This window comes from Ranitomeya variabilis, chromosome 1 (assembly GCF_051348905.1).
Source record: "Ranitomeya variabilis isolate aRanVar5 chromosome 1, aRanVar5.hap1, whole genome shotgun sequence".
Classification (NCBI taxonomy): Eukaryota; Metazoa; Chordata; class Amphibia; order Anura; family Dendrobatidae; genus Ranitomeya; species Ranitomeya variabilis.
In genome coordinates, this window is record NC_135232.1 from 929,123,427 (window position 1) to 929,135,378 (window position 11,952).

An 11,952-nucleotide genomic window follows, 5' to 3' on the forward strand; every position below is an offset into this window, starting at 1 on the left:
CTGAGGTTTCCAGCTCCAACGCATCCTCTTCCTTAGCTAGGGCACGAGCCAACTGCTGACTTGATTGTGCAAGTATATATTTTTATACAACCTCTGGCACTCAAAAACAGACAAATGTTTATATTTGAAAAAATGGATTTATTCACTACCGGTCTTAATAAACAGATTATCTCCAACGTTTCGGCTAATTTAAAGCCTTTTTCACGGAAGTCTATGATAAACAATAAACAACATATAATCATACATTAAATGATATAGTATACAGGACAATTCATCTCATTATCTGTGTATCTAATCAGGTCATACCACATGATAGTGAAAAATCCTAAGGAAAAAAATCACCAGAAATAAGTGAGTAGATAAAGGAATATGAGAGAGATATATGGGTGAACCCAGCAGCAATAAACCATATGGACATCATGGAGGCTTCAGATAACAAGAAAAAAAGAAAAAGAAACAGAAACAAAAGAGCCACGTGCAGTCAGTGAGTAGCTATAACCTATGAAAAAACGCCAGGGTAAATACCATATACTGTAGTTCACAAAATACCTGAATCCTGGATAAGTGAACAGGCAGTCTAAGGGGAATCAGCCAATCCTATTTACAACAAACCAGAACATCGCTCTAATACCAGGGGGACTAAGTGGCAGTAGAAGATACAAGATAGAAGTATAAATACCTTAATGCATGTCCGTCCTCAGGAGACCGGTGTGTGTGTGAGCCAGGAGTGAAAGAGGTGCCGTAAAGTGGATATAAATGCAGTGAACGCTGATACGTCACTTCCAGTCATAGCAAGTGCTATGTATGAAGTAAATGTGAAAGTGAAAGCTAGCACATGCGCAGAAGGTAGCAGGGGGAACTGCTGTAGGTACAACATGATTCAATGAATTTACTACAGATGATTAATCAGCCTTGTGACAGGCGCCCCCTAGTGTAGTGAGCGGTAACTAACCAGAATAATCTGTAAGAAAAAGTGATGTCTGGGGAATACCAGAGTACGGTACTAACAAACATAAGCTGAATAAATAATACTAAAGCACAATAAATCTAACTTATATACTAAGAACCCACCTGGTCCAAAGGAGAAGAAAAAAAAGGGGGGAAACGACACCCATAAACCAGTGTACTGGAAGACCCAGGCTAGAGAAATGCGAAAAGAGAGAAAATAGAGAAAATCTATTAAGGAAACCAATCAGACTGAAGAAAAAGGAAGGGAACGACATCAAAATATTGTTATAATATAATCCTTATCAACAATGATTATACACATATTATATATAGCAACATATAGTATAGAAAACGTGTTCTCAAGTAAGGAAACAGATCAAGTTGAATAATATTCGAATCAAGAAGGCATCTAGAAAAAAATAGAAACATGATTATACTATGATACAACACAAGAATAAATCTAAAGCTGAATTTCAGTAGGGAAGTACCTCATACTCCCTATTCATACCCAGGGGATGGAGAGTTTGGAGTGTGAAAATCCAAAAGGATTCTCTTTCTTTCAATTTCGCGACTCTATTGCCACCCCGTCTCAGTGGAGGGATACTCTCAAGAACTTGAAACCTCAATTGAGATATCGAGTGTCCTACTGATATAAAGTGTGCGGGAATCGGTAGTAATGTACGACCACATCGAATAGTAGACTTATGTTTAGAGATGCGGTCTCGGATATGTTGGGTAGTCTCTCCAACATATCCGAGACCGCAAGGACATTTGATCAAGTAAACGACATGAGTAGAGTCGCATGTAAAAAAACCTTTTATGGGAAATAATTTTCCTGATCGTGGATGTGAGAAGGTTTCTCCTTTGGTAACGTTGGAACACTGTGAACAATGTAGACACGGAAATGTACCCCTTCTCTGTGTCATAAGTGTGGCTTGCCTCAAATCCCTCCTATCACTGCCCACATCTGCTTTCACTAAAATGTTCCTAATATTTTGTGGCTTCTTATAACATAATAGGGGTGGTATCCTAAATTCAGAGATAGTGGGATAGGCTTTATGAAGTAATGGCCAATGTTCCAAAATGGGGCCTTTCAAAAAATTCGTGTAAGGGTGATAGGTGGTTACACAGGCCACTCTCTTCGTCTTTTGGGGACGTATATCCGGTTGATCCGTGGCTCTATTAAGAACCGAGGGGGGGTAACCCCGTGCCCTAAATTTTGTTTGCATCTCATGAATACGTTGTTGCAACACATCAGGTCTGGTGACGATGCGTCTAATGCGTTCAATTTGTGACTTTGGTAAAGATCTCTTTACCTGACTTGGGTGACAACTTGAAAACTCCAATAGACTATTTCTATCAGTGGTTTTTATATATAAATCAATGTCTAGTGTCCCATCCTCCTTCAAACTCACTAGTGTATCCAAAAAACTCACTTTCTGGGGATCTTTCACCATAGTAAATGTCAACTTGGGTATCAAACAATTTAGATCCTGAAAGAATTGTGTAAGGGATGACTCGTCGCCCCTCCATATCAAGAAAACATCATCTATAAATCTTTTCCAACATACTACGTGTTGAATATATAAATGATGGATGTAAACAAATTTTTCTTCAAAAAATGCCATAAAGATGTTTGCATATGGAGGCGCGACATTCGACCCCATAGCGGTCCCGACCTTCTGGAGAAAAAACTGATCGGCAAACATAAAAAAATTCTTGGATAAAACCAGATCTAACATAGTCAAACAAAATTCCTTTTGTCTCACAGAAAAGTCGGTATATGTATCCAGAAACCATTGAATAGCATGTAGACCTCTAGTGTGATCAATACTAGTGTACAAATTATTCACGTCCATGGTGACGAGTAAACATCCCTGAGGTAAGGTACCCATTGACTTAAGATACTGCAAAAAGTCAGTAGTGTCTTTAATAAAGGAGGCAATGTGTGTCAATAGAGGGGTTAGAATTCTTTCAATTGTTCTAGCTATTGGTGACAATAAAGAGTCAGTGGACGCTACAATAGGTCTTCCTGGAGGACGTGTTAAATGTTTGTGAATTTTCGGTAACACATAGAAAACCGGAATTACCGGATGCATATTATACATAAATTCACCAAGTTTAGAGTCAATGACGTTTTGTTCCTTGTACAGTTTAATCAACTGTTGGATCTGTCGGGAGATCTCTGAAGTAGGATCTCTATCCACAGGTAAATAGGTCATGTGATCATTCAAATGTTGAAAAACCATAGTATTATAGTACGAAGTGTCCATAACAACAATCGCACCCCCCTTGTCAGCCGGTTTAATGGTGATAGACTTATTGTTCTTCAGACTGTCCAAGGCTCTCTTTTCAAGGGGGGTGCAATTTCTCTTAATGGGAATAAGACCCTGACCAATTAGAGTACATTTATTCTGAATGTCCTGTGTTACCAGCGAGATGTATGTCTCCACCGGGTGGTTTGATTTAGGCGGATTATAGTTACTGGGTACAGACAAATTAAGATCACTGAGACTGAATGCACTTTGTGTTATATCAGAGGTAAAATTCGAACTGCGGTCACTGGTTTCAGCCGTAGAAAAATGTACTTTCAATCTAAGATTTCTGAAGAAACGTTGAAGTTCCTGATAAAGTTGGAACTCATTGAATGATGGAGTGGGACAGAAGGAAAGTCCCTTTTGTAGAACAGTTAGTTCAGATGGTGAGAGATTGTATGAGGAGATGTTATAGACCAATTGGTCCCTACCTGAGACCGAGTTCTGATTCTGGAGTTGACGTCGACGGGTTCCGGAGCCCCTCCTCGTCGGCCTCTGTTGGACCGACCTCGCCTTTGCTCTAAAAAAGGAAAGGTATCACGAGGGTTAGAGTCATTATCGGAGCTGGAGGAGGCAGTGGAATATCCACGTCTAAATTGTCGACGATCCCTCTGGGTGTTATTATCACGCCATCTGTATACAGTTTTGCGATGGTAGTCTTCTGTATCTCGTAAAAACTTTAAACGTTTCCTGTCCTGTAGTTGATTTCTGAAGTCCTCAATAGTTTTCTCAATTTTTTGTTTCATACCATCAAATTTCTCAGTAGAAAGTGTATCACGCAGTTGTTGGTGAGTAACCTCCAATTGCTTCTCTATCTCAGAAATCTCTTTCTGAAGATATTCTATGGTTAAAATCATAATATCCATGGAGCATTTATTGAGAATACCTTCAAACTTAGAACAAAAATCTGGTTTCTCTGAAAATAGGGTCGGGCGTAGAGAAACGCGTAATCCCCGAGGTATGCGCTTCACCTTATGATATTCTGCCAAAGTCACATAGTGTAATTCAAGTGCTGTTTTCTTCTTGAGTTCACGTTCCCAATCTCTAGTGCGAATCTCTTCAACCGGAGTGTGTAAAAACTCCCCAGGAATATTAACACGAGAAATAATTTCATCCGCCTCCACTTGGCCATATGAAAGTGTGCTAAATGCCATTATAGAAAAAATTCCAAGGTGCTGCCCTCTCAAAAAATCACAATATATTTAGAGCAGGAGGGGCGCACTCCATATAATAGGGCGGTGCTCAGAGGAAAAAGAAACTAAATATATATTTTTATACAACCTCTGGCACTCAAAAACAGACAAATGTTTATATTTGAAAAAATGGATTTATTCACTACCGGTCTTAATAAACAGATTATCTCCAACGTTTCGGCTAATTTAAAGCCTTTTTCACGGAAGTCTATGATAAACAATAAACAACATATAATCATACATTAAATGATATAGTATACAGGACAATTCATCTCATTATCTGTGTATCTAATCAGGTCATACCACATGATAGTGAAAAATCCTAAGGAAAAAAATCACCAGAAATAAGTGAGTAGATAAAGGAATATGAGAGAGATATATGGGTGAACCCAGCAGCAATAAACCATATGGACATCATGGAGGCTTCAGATAACAAGAAAAAAAGAAAAAGAAACAGAAACAAAAGAGCCACGTGCAGTCAGTGAGTAGCTATAACCTATGAAAAAACGCCAGGGTAAATACCATATACTGTAGTTCACAAAATACCTGAATCCTGGATAAGTGAACAGGCAGTCTAAGGGGAATCAGCCAATCCTATTTACAACAAACCAGAACATCGCTCTAATACCAGGGGGACTAAGTGGCAGTAGAAGATACAAGATAGAAGTATAAATACCTTAATGCATGTCCGTCCTCAGGAGACCGGTGTGTGTGTGAGCCAGGAGTGAAAGAGGTGCCGTAAAGTGGATATAAATGCAGTGAACGCTGATACGTCACTTCCAGTCATAGCAAGTGCTATGTATGAAGTAAATGTGAAAGTGAAAGCTAGCACATGCGCAGAAGGTAGCAGGGGGAACTGCTGTAGGTACAACATGATTCAATGAATTTACTACAGATGATTAATCAGCCTTGTGACAGGCGCCCCCTAGTGTAGTGAGCGGTAACTAACCAGAATAATCTGTAAGAAAAAGTGATGTCTGGGGAATACCAGAGTACGGTACTAACAAACATAAGCTGAATAAATAATACTAAAGCACAATAAATCTAACTTATATACTAAGAACCCACCTGGTCCAAAGGAGAAGAAAAAAAAGGGGGGAAACGACACCCATAAACCAGTTTTCTTCTCCTTTGGACCAGGTGGGTTCTTAGTATATAAGTTAGATTTATTGTGCTTTAGTATTATTTATTCAGCTTATGTTTGTTAGTACCGTACTCTGGTATTCCCCAGACATCACTTTTTCTTACAGATAATTCTGGTTAGTTACCGCTCACTACACTAGGGGGCGCCTGTCACAAGGCTGATTAATCATCTGTAGTAAATTCATTGAATCATGTTGTACCTACAGCAGTTCCCCCTGCTACCTTCTGCGCATGTGCTAGCTTTCACTTTCACATTTACTTCATACATAGCACTTGCTATGACTGGAAGTGACGTATCAGCGTTCACTGCATTTATATCCACTTTACGGCACCTCTTTCACTCCTGGCTCACACACACACCGGTCTCCTGAGGACGGACATGCATTAAGGTATTTATACTTCTATCTTGTATCTTCTACTGCCACTTAGTCCCCCTGGTATTAGAGCGATGTTCTGGTTTGTTGTAAATAGGATTGGCTGATTCCCCTTAGACTGCCTGTTCACTTATCCAGGATTCAGATATTTTGTGAACTACAGTATATGGTATTTACCCTGGCGTTTTTTCATAGGTTATAGCTACTCACTGACTGCACGTGGCTCTTTTGTTTCTGTTTCTTTTTCTTTTTTTCTTGTTATCTGAAGCCTCCATGATGTCCATATGGTTTATTGCTGCTGGGTTCACCCATATATCTCTCTCATATTCCTTTATCTACTCACTTATTTCTGGTGATTTTTTTCCTTAGGATTTTTCACTATCATGTGGTATGACCTGATTAGATACACAGATAATGAGATGAATTGTCCTGTATACTATATCATTTAATGTATGATTATATGTTGTTTATTGTTTATCATAGACTTCCGTGAAAAAGGCTTTAAATTAGCCGAAACGTTGGAGATAATCTGTTTATTAAGACCGGTAGTGAATAAATCCATTTTTTCAAATATAAACATTTGTCTGTTTTTGAGTGCCAGAGGTTGTATAAAAATATATATTTAGTTTCTTTTTCCTCTGAGCACCGCCCTATTATATGGAGTGCGCCCCTCCTGCTCTAAATATATTGTGATTTTTTGAGAGGGCAGCACCTTGGAATTTTTTCTATAATGGCATTTAGCACACTTTCATATGGCCAAGTGGAGGCGGATGAAATTATTTCTCGTGTTAATATTCCTGGGGAGTTTTTACACACTCCGGTTGAAGAGATTCGCACTAGAGATTGGGAACGTGAACTCAAGAAGAAAACAGCACTTGAATTACACTATGTGACTTTGGCAGAATATCATAAGGTGAAGCGCATACCTCGGGGATTACGCGTTTCTCTACGCCCGACCCTATTTTCAGAGAAACCAGATTTTTGTTCTAAGTTTGAAGGTATTCTCAATAAATGCTCCATGGATATTATGATTTTAACCATAGAATATCTTCAGAAAGAGATTTCTGAGATAGAGAAGCAATTGGAGGTTACTCACCAACAACTGCGTGATACACTTTCTACTGAGAAATTTGATGGTATGAAACAAAAAATTGAGAAAACTATTGAGGACTTCAGAAATCAACTACAGGACAGGAAACGTTTAAAGTTTTTACGAGATACAGAAGACTACCATCGCAAAACTGTATACAGATGGCGTGATAATAACACCCAGAGGGATCGTCGACAATTTAGACGTGGATATTCCACTGCCTCCTCCAGCTCCGATAATGACTCTAACCCTCGTGATACCTTTCCTTTTTTAGAGCAAAGGCGAGGTCGGTCCAACAGAGGCCGACGAGGAGGGGCTCCGGAACCCGTCGACGTCAACTCCAGAATCAGAACTCGGTCTCAGGTAGGGACCAATTGGTCTATAACATCTCCTCATACAATCTCTCACCATCTGAACTAACTGTTCTACAAAAGGGACTTTCCTTCTGTCCCACTCCATCATTCAATGAGTTCCAACTTTATCAGGAACTTCAACGTTTCTTCAGAAATCTTAGATTGAAAGTACATTTTTCTACGGCTGAAACCAGTGACCGCAGTTCGAATTTTACCTCTGATATAACACAAAGTGCATTCAGTCTCAGTGATCTTAATTTGTCTGTACCCAGTAACTATAATCCGCCTAAATCAAACCACCCGGTGGAGACATACATCTCGCTGGTAACACAGGACATTCAGAATAAATGTACTCTAATTGGTCAGGGTCTTATTCCCATTAAGAGAAATTGCACCCCCCTTGAAAAGAGAGCCTTGGACAGTCTGAAGAACAATAAGTCTATCACCATTAAACCGGCTGACAAGGGGGGTGCGATTGTTGTTATGGACACTTCGTACTATAATACTATGGTTTTTCAACATTTGAATGATCACATGACCTATTTACCTGTGGATAGAGATCCTACTTCAGAGATCTCCCGACAGATCCAACAGTTGATTAAACTGTACAAGGAACAAAACGTCATTGACTCTAAACTTGGTGAATTTATGTATAATATGCATCCGGTAATTCCGGTTTTCTATGTGTTACCGAAAATTCACAAACATTTAACACGTCCTCCAGGAAGACCTATTGTAGCGTCCACTGACTCTTTATTGTCACCAATAGCTAGAACAATTGAAAGAATTCTAACCCCTCTATTGACACACATTGCCTCCTTTATTAAAGACACTACTGACTTTTTGCAGTATCTTAAGTCAATGGGTACCTTACCTCAGGGATGTTTACTCGTCACCATGGACGTGAATAATTTGTACACTAGTATTGATCACACTAGAGGTCTACATGCTATTCAATGGTTTCTGGATACATATACCGACTTTTCTGTGAGACAAAAGGAATTTTGTTTGACTATGTTAGATCTGGTTTTATCCAAGAATTTTTTTATGTTTGCCGATCAGTTTTTTCTCCAGAAGGTCGGGACCGCTATGGGGTCGAATGTCGCGCCTCCATATGCAAACATCTTTATGGCATTTTTTGAAGAAAAATTTGTTTACATCCATCATTTATATATTCAACACGTAGTATGTTGGAAAAGATTTATAGATGATGTTTTCTTGATATGGAGGGGCGACGAGTCATCCCTTACACAATTCTTTCAGGATCTAAATTGTTTGATACCCAAGTTGACATTTACTATGGTGAAAGATCCCCAGAAAGTGAGTTTTTTGGATACACTAGTGAGTTTGAAGGAGGATGGGACACTAGACATTGATTTATATATAAAAACCACTGATAGAAATAGTCTATTGGAGTTTTCAAGTTGTCACCCAAGTCATGTAAAGAGATCTTTACCAAAGTCACAAATTGAACGCATTAGACGCATCGTCACCAGACCTGATGTGTTGCAACAACGTATTCATGAGATGCAAACAAAATTTAGGGCACGGGGTTACCCCCCCTCGGTTCTTAATAGAGCCACGGATCAACCGGATATACGTCCCCAAAAGACGAAGAGAGTGGCCTGTGTAACCACCTATCACCCTTACACGAATTTTTTGAAAGGCCCCATTTTGGAACATTGGCCATTACTTCATAAAGCCTATCCCACTATCTCTGAATTTAGGATACCACCCCTATTATGTTATAAGAAGCCACAAAATATTAGGAACATTTTAGTGAAAGCAGATGTGGGCAGTGATAGGAGGGATTTGAGGCAAGCCACACTTATGACACAGAGAAGGGGTACATTTCCGTGTCTACATTGTTCACAGTGTTCCAACGTTACCAAAGGAGAAACCTTCTCACATCCACGATCAGGAAAATTATTTCCCATAAAAGGTTTTTTTACATGCGACTCTACTCATGTCGTTTACTTGATCAAATGTCCTTGCGGTCTCGGATATGTTGGAGAGACTACCCAACATATCCGAGACCGCATCTCTAAACATAAGTCTACTATTCGATGTGGTCGTACATTACTACCGATTCCCGCACACTTTATATCAGTAGGACACTCGATATCTCAATTGAGGTTTCAAGTTCTTGAGAGTATCCCTCCACTGAGACGGGGTGGCAATAGAGTCGCGAAATTGAAAGAAAGAGAATCCTTTTGGATTTTCACACTCCAAACTCTCCATCCCCTGGGTATGAATAGGGAGTATGAGGTACTTCCCTACTGAAATTCAGCTTTAGATTTATTCTTGTGTTGTATCATAGTATAATCATGTTTCTATTTTTTTCTAGATGCCTTCTTGATTCGAATATTATTCAACTTGATCTGTTTCCTTACTTGAGAACACGTTTTCTATACTATATGTTGCTATATATAATATGTGTATAATCATTGTTGATAAGGATTATATTATAACAATATTTTGATGTCGTTCCCTTCCTTTTTCTTCAGTCTGATTGGTTTCCTTAATAGATTTTCTCTATTTTCTCTCTTTTCGCATTTCTCTAGCCTGGGTCTTCCAGTACACTGGTTTATGGGTGTCGTTTCCCCCCTTTTTTTTCTTCTCCTTTGGACCAGGTGGGTTCTTAGTATATAAGTTAGATTTATTGTGCTTTAGTATTATTTATTCAGCTTATGTTTGTTAGTACCGTACTCTGGTATTCCCCAGACATCACTTTTTCTTACAGATTATTCTGGTTAGTTACCGCTCACTACACTAGGGGGCGCCTGTCACAAGGCTGATTAATCATCTGTAGTAAATTCATTGAATCATGTTGTACCTACAGCAGTTCCCCCTGCTACCTTCTGCGCATGTGCTAGCTTTCACTTTCACATTTACTTTATACATAGCACTTGCTATGACTGGAAGTGACGTATCAGCGTTCACTGCATTTATATCCACTTTACGGCACCTCTTTCACTCCTGGCTCACACACACACCGGTCTCCTGAGGACGGACATGCATTAAGGTATTTATACTTCTATCTTGTATCTTCTACTGCCACTTAGTCCCCCTGGTATTAGAGCGATGTTCTGGTTTGTTGTAAATAGGATTGGCTGATTCCCCTTAGACTGCCTGTTCACTTATCCAGGATTCAGGTATTTTGTGAACTACAGTATATGGTATTTACCCTGGCGTTTTTTCATAGGTTATAGCTACTCACTGACTGCACGTGGCTCTTTTGTTTCTGTTTCTTTTTCTTTTTTTCTTGTTATCTGAAGCCTCCATGATGTCCATATGGTTTATTGCTGCTGGGTTCACCCATATATCTCTCTCATATTCCTTTATCTACTCACTTATTTCTGGTGATTTTTTTCCTTAGGATTTTTCACTATCATGTGGTATGACCTGATTAGATACACAGATAATGAGATGAATTGTCCTGTATACTATATCATTTAATGTATGATTATATGTTGTTTATTGTTTATCATAGACTTCCGTGAAAAAGGCTTTAAATTAGCCGAAACGTTGGAGATAATCTGTTTATTAAGACCGGTAGTGAATAAATCCATTTTTTCAAATATAAACATTTGTCTGTTTTTGAGTGCCAGAGGTTGTATAAAAATATATATTTAGTTTCTTTTTCCTCTGAGCACCGCCCTATTATATGGAGTGCGCCCCTCCTGCTCTAAATATATTGATTGTGCAAGTGATTTGCAGTGTGTAATGTCACTGCCATGTGCAGCCAGTGATTTGCAAATGGGCGTCAGTTGCTGGTCTCTGATTGGCCGGCAGCGTGTTTTGCAGTTCAGGGACCCAGAGGTTGTCTACACTGCAATACATTTTAGCTGATTGTGTGTCCTTTGATGTGGGTCCCCCCTCCAGCTCTAATATGAGCTGCAGTTGGCAGGCCTTCCTCCTACATGGGCATGGTTGTGGTCGAACCCTCTGCAACAGCAATCGTTATGCCCTTGATGAATATACTTGGGCACACAAGTAATCAAGATCCAGTGCTGGCAGCTCCCTTTGAGATTGTCGACCAATTATATTCTAGATGTGCTCAATGGGAGTCAAGTCCAGAGGGACTTCAAGCCATGTTAGGAGTTTTAGCCATGCATACAGCTAAAAATAGTATAGGCAAACTGTATCATGTTAAGGGTTAATGATAAAAAAAGGTTAACCCACTTCAGCTTTTAAAAACAGATGAATAAAAAAGGATGCAATACAGATTAATAAAAGATGGCACATGAAACAAAAACAATCCACTTTATATGGATATAAAAATGTTTTTGAGAGCTTTATATAGAGGGATTGGCAGTGTTACTATCTTTCCGGTATGAAATTTTCCCAAGTGTTTTATACTGTGCAGAAATATCATCAGTCCCACATTATCTCTTAGCATTCTGTAGGTTGTATTCACTAATCATATATGTTTCATTTACAAATGTAAAACCTTAACTAACAAAATAGTAAAATAATATCTTTTCTTTAGCTATTGTGTAATAATTTGACCTTTTAATGCTGGGTCATTTTTTT

At 39.0% G+C, this 11,952-nt stretch overlaps 2 long non-coding RNA genes across 2 annotated transcripts; one reads left to right on the plus strand and one right to left on the minus strand.

Moving 5' to 3' along the window:
* Positions 1 to 1,071: 1,071 nt before the first annotated feature.
* LOC143777278 (uncharacterized) lies at positions 1,072 to 5,240 on the minus strand. The gene is made up of 3 exons (XR_013216104.1): positions 5,133 to 5,240; positions 3,695 to 3,783; positions 1,072 to 1,140 (listed from the first exon to the last, which is right to left on the minus strand). It is a non-coding gene; the product is annotated as an uncharacterized LOC143777278 (long non-coding RNA).
* A 640-nt stretch (positions 5,241 to 5,880) lies between these two features.
* LOC143777384 (uncharacterized) lies at positions 5,881 to 10,049 on the plus strand. The gene is made up of 3 exons (XR_013216171.1): positions 5,881 to 5,988; positions 7,338 to 7,426; positions 9,981 to 10,049. It is a non-coding gene; the product is annotated as an uncharacterized LOC143777384 (long non-coding RNA).
* The last annotated feature ends 1,903 nt before the right edge of the window (positions 10,050 to 11,952 follow it).